We start from the raw sequence: 16,611 nt of genomic DNA on the forward strand, positions 1-16,611 counted from the left end.
GTTTTACCCAGTCCTTTAACTCACCAAAGTTTTTTTCCTACATTTTATTGCAACTTCTTTATGCTAAGATTGAAGGTGGAAAAATTATTTCAGTTCTTTTCCCAGCAACTCAGAGTCCTGGCGGGTCTTGGGGGAAAAAAGTCCGCTCTCCCATCCGGTCTGCCCAGTACCCCCAGGAGTGTGCGTGCCGGTGTCCAGGGGATGGCAATACCGCAGCAGCTCCGGCTCCAGCGCTCTGCCTGGCCAGCGTTGCCCTCTGGACACCCAGTCACCCGCCTCGCTGAGTCACTGGCGAGGTGCTGCTGGAGGAGGCCGCCTGCCTCGCCTCGGGGCTGCGAGCACTGCTTTGCTTTGAAAACTCTCCAGCGCTTTGTTCTCCCACTGAGAGACTCCATTTGGAGCAAATGCAGTTTCTGGAGCAAATGCAGTTTTGGAGCATCTTGCCAAGCCCACAAGCTTTTGTGAGTCTGCTGTGAAGCATTAGCGGCAGATAAGGCCTCCTTGGAGATGGATGTCTGGCAAGGGAGCCGAGTCTCCCTCTTCTCTTCCCAGCCTGGGGACACCGCTGACCATGCAGGGAGGGCGCTGGGCTTCAGCCAGCCCCGGGATACCAGCTGCCACCTCTCCTTGCCTCTCCTCTCCCCCATCCCAGCTGCTGCCGGGCTCCACGAGGCAGAGGGATTCCTGGAGGCTGCTCCTCCTGGCATCCCGGGGCGCTCCAGCATCCACCGCTGGGCTCCCTGGGGTGCTCAGTACCTGAGCGAGCAAGGGGCAAGGGCGCGTGGCTTTGCCGTGGTGAGGTTGGGACGGACCTACCACGGCGTAGGTTGGTGCTGAGCCTATGCACGGAGCCACTGTGGCCTCCAAGGCCGGATTCATCCACCTTGCAGCCACAGGAGCGGTGGAGCTCCACAGGCCCGAGCGGGCAAATTCCCCTCCCGCCTTGTCCACGCATGGGCCGTGTCCCGTGGTGCCCCAGGCCTGCCCTGGGGAGGTATCGCTCCTGAGACCCTGCACTCCCCGCGAGCCCCCCGAGCCTGGGCGCCAGAGCCGCGCTGGGCACAGCATGGCTGCTGCAAGCCCTGGTGCCCCCAGCCCCTTCCCAAATCGTCCTCCCCGCCTGGGGCTCGAGGCTGCGAGCAGCCGCGGGGCGGCATGGCCGGGGCAGCAGGGAGAGGCGGGCGACGCAGGCGGGGCGTAGGGGGGCGGTGGGAGGTTAACGCCGTTATAACCCGGCGCGGGGGTGTCTCTAACAGCCGAGGGATCGCCGGCCAGATGGGGAGCCTCGCCTGCTGTGCCAGGTGCACCGGCCATAGCCACAAAGGAGGGTCCCCTCATAGCAGCTGGCCGCGAGGAAGAGGTTAAAGAGACACATGTCGGGGCAAAGCCCAAGGGTGGGAGACGCGGCCCCGGCTTTTGTCTGGGGGCACTTCCCATCTGACGGGCGAGCAGGTGGGACGGGAGCCCTGCGGCGCGCCGCTTGCACCCAGGGCCGCGGCGCTGGGTGGCACCGGGGAGGCCGGGCAGAGGCTGTCTCAGCCGGGCCGGGCTGCCGGCCGTCTCCAGGGGCACGGCTTCAGCTGCGAGGCCTATTCAGCGCTGCGACTGCCTTTGTTGCTTTTGCGGATAATGAATCGCTGGTTTTTTTTTTTTTTTTTTTTTTTTTTTGTCCCCTCTCTGGAAAGAATGGAGACGTCCCCATTGTGCGAAGCCTTCACAGAGGTAGCCAGAGGCCCCTGCCCGGCGCGGGGGACAGGCAGGGACAGAGGAGGGGATGGAGCCAGCCGTCACGCACGGCCTGGGAAGGGGCACAGCCTGGGAAGGGGCACCGCTGTCCCTGCACAGGGACCCCCCCGAAGCAGCACCGGGCTCAGCCGCACCGTCCTCCCTGGTCCAGCTCGTGGGACCCTCGCGGGTGCAGGGCCGGCGCTAGCGTCAGCTTGCCTCTCGCCTGACTTCTTCATACTAAATGTAGCCCAAACTCCAGGCAATCGTTCAGGGATGGATCTGCTGCAGCAGTGCCGGCATCCCTGGTGCTTCTCCGGGCCAGGCGTGAGCTGGTCGGGGACTGGCGTCCAGTGGAGCCTGTGCACCCTCCAAGAGGCCTCTGGCAGGGTGAGAGTGTCCCCTCTCCAAGGGCTGCCCCTCACCGACCCGTCCGGGCCCCAGGCTGTTGCAGGCAGTACATGTGCACACCCATCCGAGCACACGCGTGCACACTCGCAGATGGGCACGTGTGCATCTACACGCACGCACACACAGACGCCTGTGTGCATGCGCCGTGCTGCGTTGCCCCTTCCCTCCTCCGCCCTTTGGCCTCGCCTGCGTCTCCGCACTCCCCCGTCCCCTTGGCTGCACTAGAGACACCGTGGCACTGGCCCGGTGCAGCTCCCCGGCCCGTGGGCACCGCTGGGGGCCGGGACTGGCAGCGCAGAGGCGCGGGCTCAGCCGGAGGCGGTGGCGGCAGGAGCCTGCCGCTCCCGAGGCACGGCTGCGGTTTGGCTGAGCACCTCGCATCCGGCTCGGAGCCTGGCTTTCCGCTGCCCCCTCGTCCCCGCCTTGCAAACGGCGCGGGGCTAATTTTGGTTATCTTCTCCGGGCCATATGAATTCTATTAATATGAAAGTAATGAGGTAATTACTGTGATTTGGAGAAATGGCTGGGGAATTGCTTTGGATAGGATTTCACCAGCCAAGAGGGCAAATTCAAACCGCTGTTTGGAAAGGAGCAAAGGGCTGTTCTGGACGGGGCGCTCTGCGGTGACCGGGGAGTGGTGGCTGCTGGCCCCGATGCCGCGAGTCCTGCTCAGGCTGCCCGTCTCCTGGGGGTCCGCGCTGCCCTCCCTGGGGTCTCTTCTCCTGGGGCAGCCGCTGGGGTTGGCAGGCTCCTTGGGAAGCGTCGTGGACTGCAAGGGGAAGCCCGTGGCCAGCGGCGAAGAGCAGCAGCCCTTTCTTGCCCCGGGTAGCAGCGTGGCCCGGGGCAGACCCTTGGGTCTGGCAGCCTGAGGAGGGACAGCTGATGTTCATGGCCGCTCTGTGCTAGCTACACAGCCCCCGGACCTGAGGAGCTGGAGCTCTCCCAGGTCCAGCAGCCCTTTCCTGACCATCCAAAATACCTGGCAGAGCTCCCAGCTGGCTGTGTCCCAGGGAGCCCTGAGTTTGCCAGGGGAAGGAGGCTTGACTGACACCAAGATTGACAGGAAACCAGCCAGAGACAAGATGTCCATCTCTGGCCCTGGTCCTGCTGCTGGGATAGGCAGCTGAGAAGACCACTGGGAAGGGGGAAATAGCAGAGGCCGTGTACATACACAAGTCCTCCCACCAAACAAGCTCCAGTTAACTTGTCAGGCCACAAAAAAGAGCTTTGTACTGCCAGGTGGAAGGGGGCACTCGGGAAGGAAGAGCTCAGCCCACGGCAAAGTGGGGGACGGGGGGAGGCATTTGGGACCTCTGTGTCAGTTCCTGGACAAACACACCAAGAAGGAGGGTAAGGATGTGGGCTCCTAACCAGTGCTGTGTTGCCTTGGGACCATGTCCCTCCCACCCAGGGAAGAAGAAGTGACAACCCCAATGAAGAGAAACGCCCGTCCTGTTTCCCTTCCCGGCGTGGAGGCTGTTGGGGTACGCGCAGGTGAAAACAAGCAGAACCTGGCGCCAAGGCAGCAGAAGGCTGGGTCCCATTGGGCTACTGGGAGGGGAAGCAGGGATGGTTGACACCACAGCAGCAGTGACGAGGGTCCCTGGGCACGGCGGGGCAGGGAGACAAGCGGGCCCCGTGACGCCCGAGATCGGGAGCTCCTCCGGCAGGTTTGAAGGCGGGAGTGTGTGCACAGCTAGGAGTAAAAATAACTCTTGTTGCAGAGCAGGAGTAGCATGGACATCTACCAATCAGGTAGGGAGCGTGAGATGCAACCCCAGCTGGTATCAAAGGAATTTGCTAAGAAACTTGCTGTCCCAGTGAGGACAGCTTTGCGGAGCCCTCGAGAGCCGGGGCCATGTGGCCGAGCAGACAGCCAGAGCATGCAGAGGAGGGACATGGGGCTCAGCACCACCCTGTGAAAACCAGGGCTGGGCTAGCTGAGGGCTGGAGGGGCTGGGCTGTCAGTTCAGTGGGAAGGAGCTCCCAAAGCCCTCTTCAGAGACTCTCTCAGCCTAGATAACCAACAGGGAAGCGGTCAGTGGTCAGCCTGGTGAAGCGTGTCCCCTGTCCCCGTGGGGTGCTGCTCCAGGACTCAAGGGCACAACGCCGTGCCTGCAAGATGGACCAGAGGGGAGCCATGGCCCCATCCCTCTCCGTGCTGCCAGCTGTTGCGCCGGGGCAGAGGGCAGGGAGAGGAGCCCGGGGCTGCAGCGGGCACTTGCAGCTCTGAACATGGAGCTGCTCCCGCCTCCTCCGCGGAAGGAGTGGGGGTGCTTGGGGCCCAGCTTCGGTGCCCTCTGGAGAGAGGCGCAGCCTCTGTCCAGGGAGCCAGCTCTGACAGGGCCCCTGTCCCCTTCTCCAGGCTGTGGGACACCCAAGCCCATGCCCCGTGCTTCAGCTCTAGGTCCAAAAACCCACAAGCACACCCAGCCCCAAGATGCTGGGTGCACCCCCCTGGCAGGAGCTGGGTGCACCCCTGCTTGCACCCACCAGGCTGCCAGGTCAGGGCTGACATTACAGTTTGTGAGTTACGTTTGCGGGTTCTCAGCTGGCTGTAAAGCACCCATGCTCCCCTCTGGCTACAGACAGGGTGGGTGGCCAAGCAGAAGCTTGGTCTCTAGTCTGCGGCACCCAGCGGGCCGGGTCAGGCCATGCTGGGCCTGGCAGCCCTCGGGCGGGGTGTGCAGAAGATGCCCAGCATTGCACACGGTGCTGAAGCCGAACACCCCCTGCACACAACAGGCCTCCACTTGCTGTAGAATAGCTCTTTGCTGGCACCTGCTGTCAGCTTTAAATTATGCATTTGCCTTTTCCCACAGTGCATCAGCAGCAAGAGGTCAATCCAGCAGCACCTGGTGTGGCAAGAGCAAGGGCAGTGCAGCTGGGGCTTCCCTCAGCTGCTCTGCACCCCAGGACCACGGCTTGGCCCCAGCTCTGCAGCTGTGCCTGTGCCGGGAGGACGATGCTGCCGGGCTGGGATGCATCCTGCCATCCCACAGTACCCCAACAGGATGAGAAGAGCAGACGTGGTTGTTAAAGAATAGCGAACTGAATCTGTCTAGAGGTAGCCGCTTAGCACAACTTCTATAAGACTTGCTTAGCATGAGTAGCTAAATTTGCTGAAGCCTTAGGCTGCACTTAGATAAAATAATGAACTTTTACTTAGTCCAGTAAGAAAAGGGCCTCAGAGCTGGTTCAAGCTAGGAAGATAAGGAAGTTACAAGCAGTCTGCATTCCTGCCTCTCACACTCCGAAAGGGAGGGTGTCAAGGCTTTGAAAGAAGACCAGCGCAGGGCATTAGGACCTTGAGGGACAAAGCCTCAGCCCACTGCTGGGGCAGTGTTAGTTGTTATGATTTAGAATCACCTCCTCCTCAGGACCTTAAGACACAACAGTAAGACCCAACAAAAACAGAGGTACAACCGTCATCACAGACCGCAAAAAACAAAAATAAGGAGAAAAACAGCTTACCTCAGAATGACGATGAGACCCAATGAGGAGCAGGAGACCCCAGGCCAAAAAATTACTATTGGTCTAACTATCGCGTGAGGGGTGGGAAATGTAAGTTGAAAACACTGTAATTGCCCAGGATTTGTTTATGTTAGGGTCCCTCTTAGGAGGCACCCAGCTCGAGCTGTAATTATGGCATGCGCGTGATTAAAATTTAATTTGTTTTGATTTGGCTCTGAACTTTACTTGCGGGAACCTAGGGTCGAGCCCTGTTATGGTGGCCGACAAGCCTAATTTCCATAACAGTTTGGCACCCCAGATGGGACCCTAGGCGACCACTGTCGGGGTCTCTCGTCTCCAAACGATCATCTGGTGCCATCGGGTGAGTTCACCTGGGATCTTTGGCACCGAGAGGCACCGAGAAGGTGAGTCTTAAACTCCCGCCTAAATTCTAAATTCTGGTCTGGTAACAGTGCACTGTAAGGGGTAGGCAGGCTGATCACCGTAAGGCGTACCAGGCAGGGGGGTACGCGGGCTGGCCACTGTAAGGCGTACCAGGGGGACGGGTGCGAGTCCCATCCCCAGGGTTTGAGTGGGTTGTAAGTCCCAGCTCGGTCCGGCCGGAGCAGGGATGCACAGCCTGATCAGCATAAGGCGCACTGCAAGACTGTAAGACAGAAGTCTAGAGTCACTGAGACTGGTGTGAGCGTGAACAGTACTCTGTGTGTGTGTGTGTGTGTGTGTGTGTAGCCTGGGAACCGACCGGGGCGCCCGTCGGCTGAGGAAGCCGCCCGCTGCGCAGGGACAGCAGTCCTAGCAGTTAAAGACTCGGGGGGTGGGAGTGCGGTTCCCAGAGAGTGAGAGGAAGAGAGTGTGATCGCACCAGCTACAGGGGCTGGTGTTACTGGTAAGGAAGTGCGCTGCCTGACTTGCTTAAGACACACTTTTCAGAAACTCAGTATGGGGAATAATTTCGGCATAGAAAAGGGGACGCCCTTAGCCAAAATTTTGGAAAACTGGAGTACCAAAAAAATCTAAGGAAAAAAGGTTGATCCAGCTGTGTCAGGAGGATTGTCCATTCCTGACAAAGGAGGGAAACCCAGCAGAACGGTGGCCACCGCAAGGGACTTCTGATCAGCAGGAACTAACTTCCTTGTGAAATCGTCTAGAAGACAGGTTTCCAAGTCTAATGGATTACTGGTATGTTTGGGATAACTGGGCATGGGCACGGAAGCATTTGAGCCAGGAGGGAGGGAGGAAAGAAACCTGCCGAAGGTAACACTTGTGCTAGCAGATACTAGTACCCCGGACTGTGCTCCAAAAGTTTCTGCTCCACCTTATATGCCTGATGATCTCTCTGTCATTACTTCTTCTCCTCCTCCCTCTCCCTCTACTCCACCGGCTGCCGGACTCTATCCTATGATCCCCAACGTGCTGACTAACCCTGCCGCTTTACAGCCAGGGGGAAAGGGAGGGGCCAGTCCCCCCCTCCTGTGCTGTGGGTATTTACTAATCAACCCCGGGACCCTGGCGATCTCGCCTTATGGGGGGGGGGGGGGTAAAATGCAGAGATTAAGAAAGGATGCAGAGCGATGTGTCCAGTTATTTTCTAATATATGCACCGGGCACAACCCAAACTGGAGTGATACCCAAATTCTTTTGAGGGAATTATTTCAACCAAAAGAATGGGATAAGATAATTAAAGATGTGGAAGAAGCGCAGCAAGCCGGGGGAATAGAAACCTCTGGCTAGCAAATGATCCAAATTGGGATTGTAATAATGCAGGAGATAGAGCTGTGTGTCAAACAGGACTTTGAAATTTAGCAGAAGTAATTAGAGCATGCAGAGAGTTAGGAGTAAATTGGATTGAAGTGCAAGAATGCGGACAGTGATTAGATGAACACCCCCACGACTATGGGGGACTTCTGTGGTAAGCCCTGCTAAAATATGGAGGAATGACCCCACAAAACTTCAACGATGCTCTCGCAATTAGTGTTTTTATAGATCAAGCAGCCCCTGATACACAAAAGTATTTTAAAGAGCATATGCCAGGCTGGCAAGGGGAGGGGGCACGGCAGAACCAGAGGAGGTAGATGGAATCAAAGTGAACGTGGTGTACAATTGAGAGTTAATGATGTTTGTCATTATTGCGGGGAACAAGGGCACTGGAAGCAGGAATGCCCAGTGAGGCCCCGTGTACTTGGGAATAGAGGGGCCAGCATGAGAAAATCAAACACTAAGAATGAGACCAGGCAATTCCCAGTCAGCCCACAATGACAGGAGATAGGAGACTCAGAAAATACTGTGGAATTTGGGGTAAATTTATGGGATATAGATTTGAATTTTGAGGGGCAGACAATGGCAAATATAGAAGGTTTAGAAGTTCCCTTTCTAGTAGATACTGGAGCCACCCTTTCCCTTTTAAATTTTGAGCCTAAAGGATGCAAGTCATCAGATAAAATAGTGATGCAAGGAGTGATGGGAAAAGGTGAACGAATGTTATCTAAGCCCTTATTGCTCACTATTGGGGGTAAAACAGTGTGGGGACGTTTTATAATTTCCACAGACTCGCCCTCTTGCCTCTTAGGGAGAGATCTCCTGCAAGCCTTGGATACGCAGATCTGTTTACAGCCGGAAGGGATACAATTAATAATTATGGGCTCATGTGTTCTGGCTAAGACACCAGAACCAGAGTCGACTAATCTGCAAATTCCAACAAGTTTAGAATCAGTTTCTAAAAAGTTATGAAGCTCTTCAGGAATGGATGCGGAACTACTGAAATCAGCTAGTCCAGTCTCGATAAAAACAAAGGGGGGATTGCCTCCTGCAGTTAAACAATACCCTATCCCAAAGGAAGCAGAGAAGAGTATCCAAAAACAAATCAATCATTCTTTGAAACTGGGTATCCTTAGAGTCTGTGAATCTCTGTACAACACTCCGATTCTGCCGGTTAAAAAGAACAGGCAAGATTCTGATGGTGATTCGGAGTATCGGTTTGTACAAGACTTAAGGACTATAATCCAACATGTAGTTGCTCCACATTCAGTAGTTCCCGACCCCTCAACCATTTTACTACAAATACCTCATTGGGCAACTTATTTTACTGTGATTGACCTAACAGCAGCCTTTTTTAGTATACTGAGAGCTGAAGACAGCCAAGATCTCTTTGCTTTCACTTAGAAGGGACAACAATTAACTTGGACGAGGCTGCCACAGGGATTTACTGGGTCTCCGACTATTTTTTCGCGTACACTCAAAAATGACCCAAGCAGCAAAAACAGGTAAGAACCTGCGGGTAAATATCTATACCGATTCTAAATATGCATTTGGAGTATGTCACGCAACAGGGATGTGATGGAAAGAACGAGGATTCTTTTCGTCATCAGGAAAGAAATTAGCTAATGGAGAAGAAATACGTAATTTGCTGGAAGCAGTTCAACTGCCCAAAGAAATTGCTGTAATACACTGCCCAGCCCATACTAAAGACACTACAGAAATTAGCAGAGGAAATGCTTTAGCCGACGCTGCTGCAAAAGCTGCAGCTCGACAGCCTCTGAAAGAATGTATGGGGGCAGTTCCAAGGATGGACCAGAGTGAGTGGCCAAACTTAATAGACCCCAAAACTATGTATGAGAAAGACTGCTCAGTGGAAGAGAAAAAACAGTGGGAGCAGTGGGAAGCAAAACAAAGTGATGATGGAATATGGACAATTGGAGGAAAACCAATTCTACCCAAAAAAATATTTAATTACTATAGCTAGGTGGTTTCACGATAAAGCTCATGGGAGAGCCGAGGCAATAGCTAAGCAGGTACAGAAAGTATGGGCTGCTCCAGGAATTTATGCAGCTGCTAAAAGAATAACAAATAGCTGCCCGACCTGCCAGAAGTTTTCAAATAACAAGCCAAGCTCAGATTTAGGGGAGGCGACCATGGGCTGACTTCCCTTTCCAAAAGCTGCAAATAGATGATGCGGATATGCCATCCGCCAATGGGTACAAATACTTGTTAGTGATAGTAGATCAGTTATCAGGCTGGGTAGAAGCTTTCCCAACATGAAAGGCCGACACAGGGGGAGTGGTAAAAGCCTTACTGAAAGAACTCATACCTAGGTATGGGGTCCCAGAAGCCATTGATTCAGATAGGGGTGCCCATTTCACGGCCAGCATAATCACTCAGTTATATAAATCATTAGGAATAAAAAGAAACCTATGTACCCCTTATCACTCACAATCTTCAGGACAAGTAGAAAGAATGAATAGAACATTAAAAGAAAAAATAGCAAGAATATGCACACGTGCTAGCCTAAAATGGCCAGAAGCATTAAACTTAGCTCTATGGGATGTTTGAAATGTCCCATGGCAACCCATAGGACTAACACCAGCAGAAATTCTCTTCGGGAGACATTTAGCTGTACTAGGGACTTATTATTCCAGCTAAGACCAGCCTGTTAGACAGAGATGAACGACTAACCCAGTATGTTCTAAGTATGCAAAAAGGTTTGAAAATCTTAAAATATATATATATATATATATGCTCAATGATATCAATCCACACCACCTGACATACAAGTGCTTGGTATACAGCCTGGGGATGAAGTTTTAGTTAAAGTATTTTCACAAAATCCAAGTTAAAACCTAAATGGAACAGGCCATATACTGTCATACTATATTCTTCTTTTGCTGCTAAAGTTGAACTGTACTTGTATATGTTAAAAAAGGATGTGTATGTGTAAGAACACTTTGTAATCTTATATTCATAGATAACATTGCTGTAGATACAAGTCATCACTCAAATATTTGTATTTGTAACTTTACCCAAGATTATGGGATGCGACTTTAATTATTCAGCTCCTATTAGATCTTATCAATTGTTACAATCTACTTATACATTAATTCAAAATTTACTACCTACCCCCATTGGGATGAATCTCACCCTGGTAAAGAAACTACTACAACATGATGATTTGCGTTGACTGCTAGAACGCATCCAAAACAGTGGACAGAAAACTCTAATCACCATTCGTCATGATGCGGAAGAGATACACCACGTCTCGGAAAGGATAAAAAGGGACGGAGAACATCGTGGCTGGGAAACTCTTCTAGGGTGGTCACCAACTACAACAGCGTTTATAATCATGTATTGCACCCAGTAGTAGCTGTGCTAACTTTAACTGTGTTATGCCTATTGCTTACGATCATATCATGCATAAGATTATGGAACGTGATAGTACGCCTTGCAAGGCTTTGAGAACTCTGTTTAAAGTATTAGCAGGGATGCTTCATAAAAACAAAGGGGGGAACTGTTAAAGAATAGCAAACTGAAACTGTCTAGAGGTAGCTGCTTAGCACAACTTCTATAACATTTGCTTAGCATGAGTAGCTAAATCTGCTGAAGCCTTAGGCCGCACTTAGATAAAATAATGAACTTTTACTTAGTCCAGTAAGAAAAGGGCCTCAGAGCTGGTTCAAGCTAGGAAGATAAGGAAGTTACAAGCAGTCTGCATTCCTGCCTCTCACACCCCGAAAGGGAGGGTGTCTGCAGGAATGTATCTCACACCCCGAAAGGGAGGGTGTCAAGGCTTTGAAAGAAGACCAGTGCAGGGCATTAGGACCTTGAGGGACAAAGCCTCAGCTCACTGCTGGGGCAGTGTTAATTGTTATGATTTAGAATCACCTCCTCCTCAGGACCTTAAGACACAACAGTAAGACCCAACAAAAACAGAGGTACAACCGTCATCACAGACCGCAAAAAACAAAAATAAGGAGAAAAACAGCTTACCTCAGAATGACGATGAGACCCAATGAGGAGCAGGAGACCCCAGGCCAAAAAATTACTATTGGTCTAACTATCGCGTGAGGGGTGGGAAATGTAAGTTGAAAACACTGTAATTGCCCAGGATTTGTTTATGTTAGGGTCCCTCTTAGGAGGCACCCAGCTCGAGCTGTAATTATGGCACGCGTGTGATTAAAATTTAATTTGTTTTGATTTGGCTCTGAACTTTACTTGTGGGAACCTAGGGTCGAGCCCTGTTATGGTGGCCGACAAGCCTAATTTCCATAACAGTGGTGACAGTAACCAGGGCCAGCTGACACTTTGGCAGTTGCCAGCAAGCCCATAGCGACGAGGCAGGTCACGGACAAGCCAGGAAATCAGGTGGGCAAGGCAAGGGCAGAATCAGCAAGGTCGGGCACAGGCCCCCTGTGGCATAGCTCAGGCAAGGTCCGTGGGGAAGGGTCAGAGATTAAATGAGGCTCCGGAGCCTGTGGGCGTAGGATGTGTTGGTGGAGACACCCCGGAGGCATCCCGCAGCTCTTTCTCATTTGGGTGCTTTGAGAATAAAGCCCTTCCACCAGGAAGCTAGAGGAGTGAACTAAGTATGGGGCAGGGGGCAGTGATGGTGAGGCAGGAAAGGCTCAGGATAAAGAGAAGAAAGTCATCTGAACCCTATCAGTGGGTACCCCTAAACCATGTCAGAGCATGACAGCTGCTATCTTCTGAGATGTAGGGGGATGCTGATGTCATACCTGCAAAAATCTTCTGCTCTCTTTCAAGTCAGAGTCATTGTCTTCTTCAGAGGCTCCTGAAGAGAGGGATGTTCTTGTCTCAGGATAGAGACACAGCTGTCTAGAAGAATCCTCTGTACTGCCTTCTGCAAGAAGAAACAACCAGCCACCAATGAGTAACTTCTAAGCCTGCAGTTCTACCTTGGCAAGAGGGTATAGAAAGCTAAGCGAGACATCATCCCTCAGCTAGAAAGTCTTCCTGTTGTGAGTATGACTGATGCTCATCACTTGCTTAGAGACATTACCCTTTGGAAACCTCCTCTGTCTGCTATTTAATCTTGTCGTGAACTCTGGTCAGCACACAGGCTCCAGCCCTCCCCACTGTTTCCCCTCAGGTGCTGTGACGGGGGCCAGCAAAGCAGCCATGGCTCTGTTAGGCTAGAGCTCTTCTCTTGGAGCCTCCTGTAAAAGACTTCTGAACTAGAGGAAAGGGGAGGTTTGAGAAGGAAGGAGAGCACTGCCTGCAGTCCTGGGAGGGAAGACAGAGGCTTCGGGCACTGCAGTCCAGACGTGTATATACCTTGGTTTTCAGTGTCTTGGTCCTCCTGCGATGGCTCACTCAAGCTGTCTTCAGGACTCTGAAGTTCCTGACGAGCAGGCTCTTGGGAGCTCAGCAGCTTGCTGCTGGACAGAGTTTCTTCTTCCTGAAGAGTTAAGAAATGCATTAAAGAATAAGCTTCATGACACAACAAAAACAGGCAGGAATTGTGATTCAGCCCCCAAATTTCTTCACCCTCAGGATTAGGACATGGTGCACACTGGAACAGCTGGCTCCAAGACAAGCTGAATTCCAGACAAATAGAGATGGCTGAAACAGAGCGCCTGCAGCTCTCTTGCCCAGACCACTCCCTGCTCAGCCACTGTCCTCGTCCCGCTCTGGGCTTCCTGGCTCCAGCGCCCCAAACAGCTTCCAGCTGCCTTTGCCAGGCTCCAAACACTGATTGCACCACTCTAGGCACAACCAGCATCTGCTCGCACAGCAATTTGGCGGTCCTTCGTGGAACGCAAGGCTCCAGCCGGCACCTCGCTGAAGGGCCACGGTCCCGCTCCTAGCGCAAGTGTTCCTTGTCCTGTCTCTTACCTGGCCCTCACATCCCGCTCTGCAGCTCTCCAACTCTCTCGTTGCTCCCACAGCAGCCGCTCTCGCAGGCGAGAAATGTCCATCCCCTGTGGCAGTTCGGGGGCACTCTTTAATTTTGCCAGTTGTTCTCGAAGCCTTTTCTGAAAGTTGACACCGGCTCTCAGCTCCCCTCTGCCACAACACGCTCTCACGCACCTGCGTGTGGAGCCTTCACCCTGGCCCAGAGCAGCGCTGTGCTTCAGCCACGCACCCGGGGCAGGAGAGAAGGGCTTGCCTCAGCACTCGCGGTGGGCCCTTGGGCCTGCCTGTGCCCAGCCCCGCGCCCTGCGCTAGCTCAGCACGGAGCCGCGCAGTCGTTTCCATGCCACAAGGCCTGGCACGCCAGCGCAGCCTTCCCCGCTTCTTCAGGTCAGGCCTTGCTGAGAGAAAAGAAGTGAGGCCCTGACCCTCTGCACCGGGAAGCGTGCCTGTGAGCCCTGAGCTGTACGTACTTGTTCTCGACGGTACGTTTTGTCCGCCTCTGTCCTGAGCGTGGCCAGATACTGCCTGTAGTCGTTGAACTCCCGCAGAGTGCACACGACCTGCAGTGGGACGAGGGCAGAAATCACCCAACACTTGTCACGCTCGCTACGCAGCCTGCCTTGCCAGCAAGAGCGCTAACGCAGCGGGAGCTGCTCCCCTGCACCCCCTGCCCTGCGCAGCGGCTGGGGGCTCTGCTCCCACCCCCGCAGCGGGCAGCAGCGCTCCTCACTCCGCCGCCAGGCCACGCACCCGCTGCTCCGTCGGCGCCCAGGCAGCGCGGCACGGCCCTGGCAGAGCAGGCGTGGGACTTCCCCGAGCGGGCTTTGGGCTCCTGCTGCCCCCAGGCAAAGCAGCGCAGCAGCCCCGCGCCCTCCGCCCACAAGAGGCGGCTGCAGCAAGCGTTCTGGCAACCCTGCCTCCTGGAAACTCTTCTTCTCACCCCCATAGCCAACCTACTTTGCCATCCCTGGTGACGTAAGCTCCTCTCTTCAGTCTCCGCAGGTTGTCTTTGCGGTTGTAGTAGGCCTGCAAATGCGGGTCATGCAGACCGTTGTACTCGTTGCTTAGTAAGCGGCAGTGTGGATCGCCCAGATTGAAATAACCAGATGGCTGGTGAAGCTGTAAAACATATCGTCCACAGCATGAGCAGGGTAGGAGAGAGCAGGAAAGCGACAAAGACATTCCCAAGCTCCTTCAGCCCACAGGGTAGCGCTTTCAAGCCTCCGAGGTTGAGAGTACTGCCTGCAGAGCCGGTAGTCACATCTGTGGCCCTGCCGGAAGGAACCGCAAAGAGCTTGCCCCCAGCTTCTGCAGGCAGGGCACAGAGGCTGTGCTGAGCACCGCCACCGCCTCAGCCGCACACAAGCCGAGCTGCTGTCAGCTTGAGTCACCAGGCAAAGGGCTGGCCCTGTGCGGGCACGTAGCACAGCAGGTTGAAGAAGCTGCTTTGGGGAAGGTGCAGTCCCTGCCCGCCCGCCAGCTGCAGAACCCAGCACCCGCCATCTGGCAGCACCGCTGCCCCGACACCCTCTCTCCGGGACAAGAGCAGCCCACTGCAGCCTGACACTTCCCAGCCACGGCTGCACCCGCTCTCAAGGCCGACTCCTCCAGCCCCAAGCACATCCCCTGCTGACGGCTGCTGGACGGGTCTCGCTTGCCCAGCAAGCTGCCCCCTGTGCCAGGCTGGCTGAAAGGTTCCCTTGCTGGCAGAGATGAATTCCCACCCCTAGGGGAAGGACCCTAGAGCCAAGGAGAGACAGAGCGAGAGATTTCCCCGGTGCCGTAGGGTGTCTCCCTGCCTCTGAGAAAAACCAACCCAAATCAAGCAGCGCAGTCCCCCTGCCTAGCAAACTCCTTGAGGTGAGCCGAGTATTTTCCTGCTCTGGAAACGTGCTGGATTTCATGCAGCAGTGCCCCTGCGAGGCACAGCCCAGCCGTTGGGAAGGGGCTGCACCGAAAGGTGCACGGAGGGTTCTGGGTGGCTCCGAAGCAACCCCAGGGCTCATGCTGCAGTGGATTTACAGCAGGCATTCAACTGCTGGCCATGGAAATGTTTGCGGTGGCCTCTGAAGCACAGCAGTCTTCCCTCCACTGACACCCTAACATAGGGGCAGGAGCTGAGCTCGGCAACACAGGTGTGAGGGCAAGTGCTGGGAGCCCCCTTGCCTTCCCTGATGACGCCTTGATAGCCCAGGCCTTCCCAATCCCCTGCCCTGAGAAAACAGGCTGTGGAGCCCTTCCCTCAGGCAGGCGGGTTGGACAGAAACTCCGGCTCCTCTGCCTTGCTAGCCGGGCAGAAGGTGTCGGCCAGCTCTCGGAGGAGTTGCTGGTGACGAAGAGGAAATCGCAAGAGCAGCAAAAGAATACCAGGATGTAAAAGCAGCGCTTGGAAGTAAAGTCTTTATTCTGTGCTGGGGGTGGGGGGCGGGGTGGGGGGATAAGAGGAGGAGGGGGCTCCCCTCCCCGGGGGCTCTCTGGTTCTGGGCAGCAGCTGTGCTGGAAGATGCTTAGAGGATCACAGCTGGAGGGACTGTGCCACGCGGAGAGGCCTGTTCTCTGCTGACACACGAGTCGCACCGTCAGCAGCCCCTGCGGCTCAGAGAGAGCCAGGGAAGGACAGGGGCATGCGCGCCACAGAGTGCCGAGCCTTCCCTGGCCCGGCAAAGGCAGCGGGAGTGAGGTGCAGCACAGCCCTCTGCGATGTGCTTCCTGCATGTTCTTCTCCCCACGGATTGTTCAAGAGTCTGAGCAAGCTCCCTGCCTTCTCTTGCTGACCGTCACTTCCGAGCACTGGTGTCAGAAGATGATCTGAAGCCTGGCGCCACGCACCTCCTCAGCTCACCCCCCAGCAGCCACCCAGCTAATGCCCTCCCTCAGCACGCGCATTACTCCGGCGTGGCCCTCACAAGCTTTCCACGCATGCGTCTCTGCCGGGCTCCTCTCTGGGAAGGGGGCTTTGGAGCTGTTGGAGGGACGGGCTGCCTGGAATACTGCTGGCCCGTGGAGGGGAAGGTGTCTCGCGTGCTCCCTGGCCTCGCTTTAGCTTGGGTTTCTGGCACTGGAGCGCAAGGTCTTGATGGGGGTGCCGAGGGGTAATAGAGGGGCTTCTGCATGCCTTCTGCTGTGCTCTGAGCATCTTGCTGAGAGCTTTGGAGGACAGAGGGGAGGGGATGAGGTGACAGCTCCTCTGCAGACTGTGCTTCTGCCTCTGAAGGCATGACCATTCCGGGGACCATGATAGGTGGGAGCTTCATGCTTGGTTGACACTTGTCTAATTTTTTAGCGGGGATTTTCTTTTCCGCTGGCCTTAGAAAGCCCTGGCCCGGAGAGCTCTCCTTCCCATCTCTTGGGCTGGGC

This window comes from Dromaius novaehollandiae, chromosome 16 (genome assembly GCF_036370855.1).
Source record: "Dromaius novaehollandiae isolate bDroNov1 chromosome 16, bDroNov1.hap1, whole genome shotgun sequence".
Taxonomy (NCBI): domain Eukaryota; kingdom Metazoa; phylum Chordata; class Aves; order Casuariiformes; family Dromaiidae; genus Dromaius; species Dromaius novaehollandiae.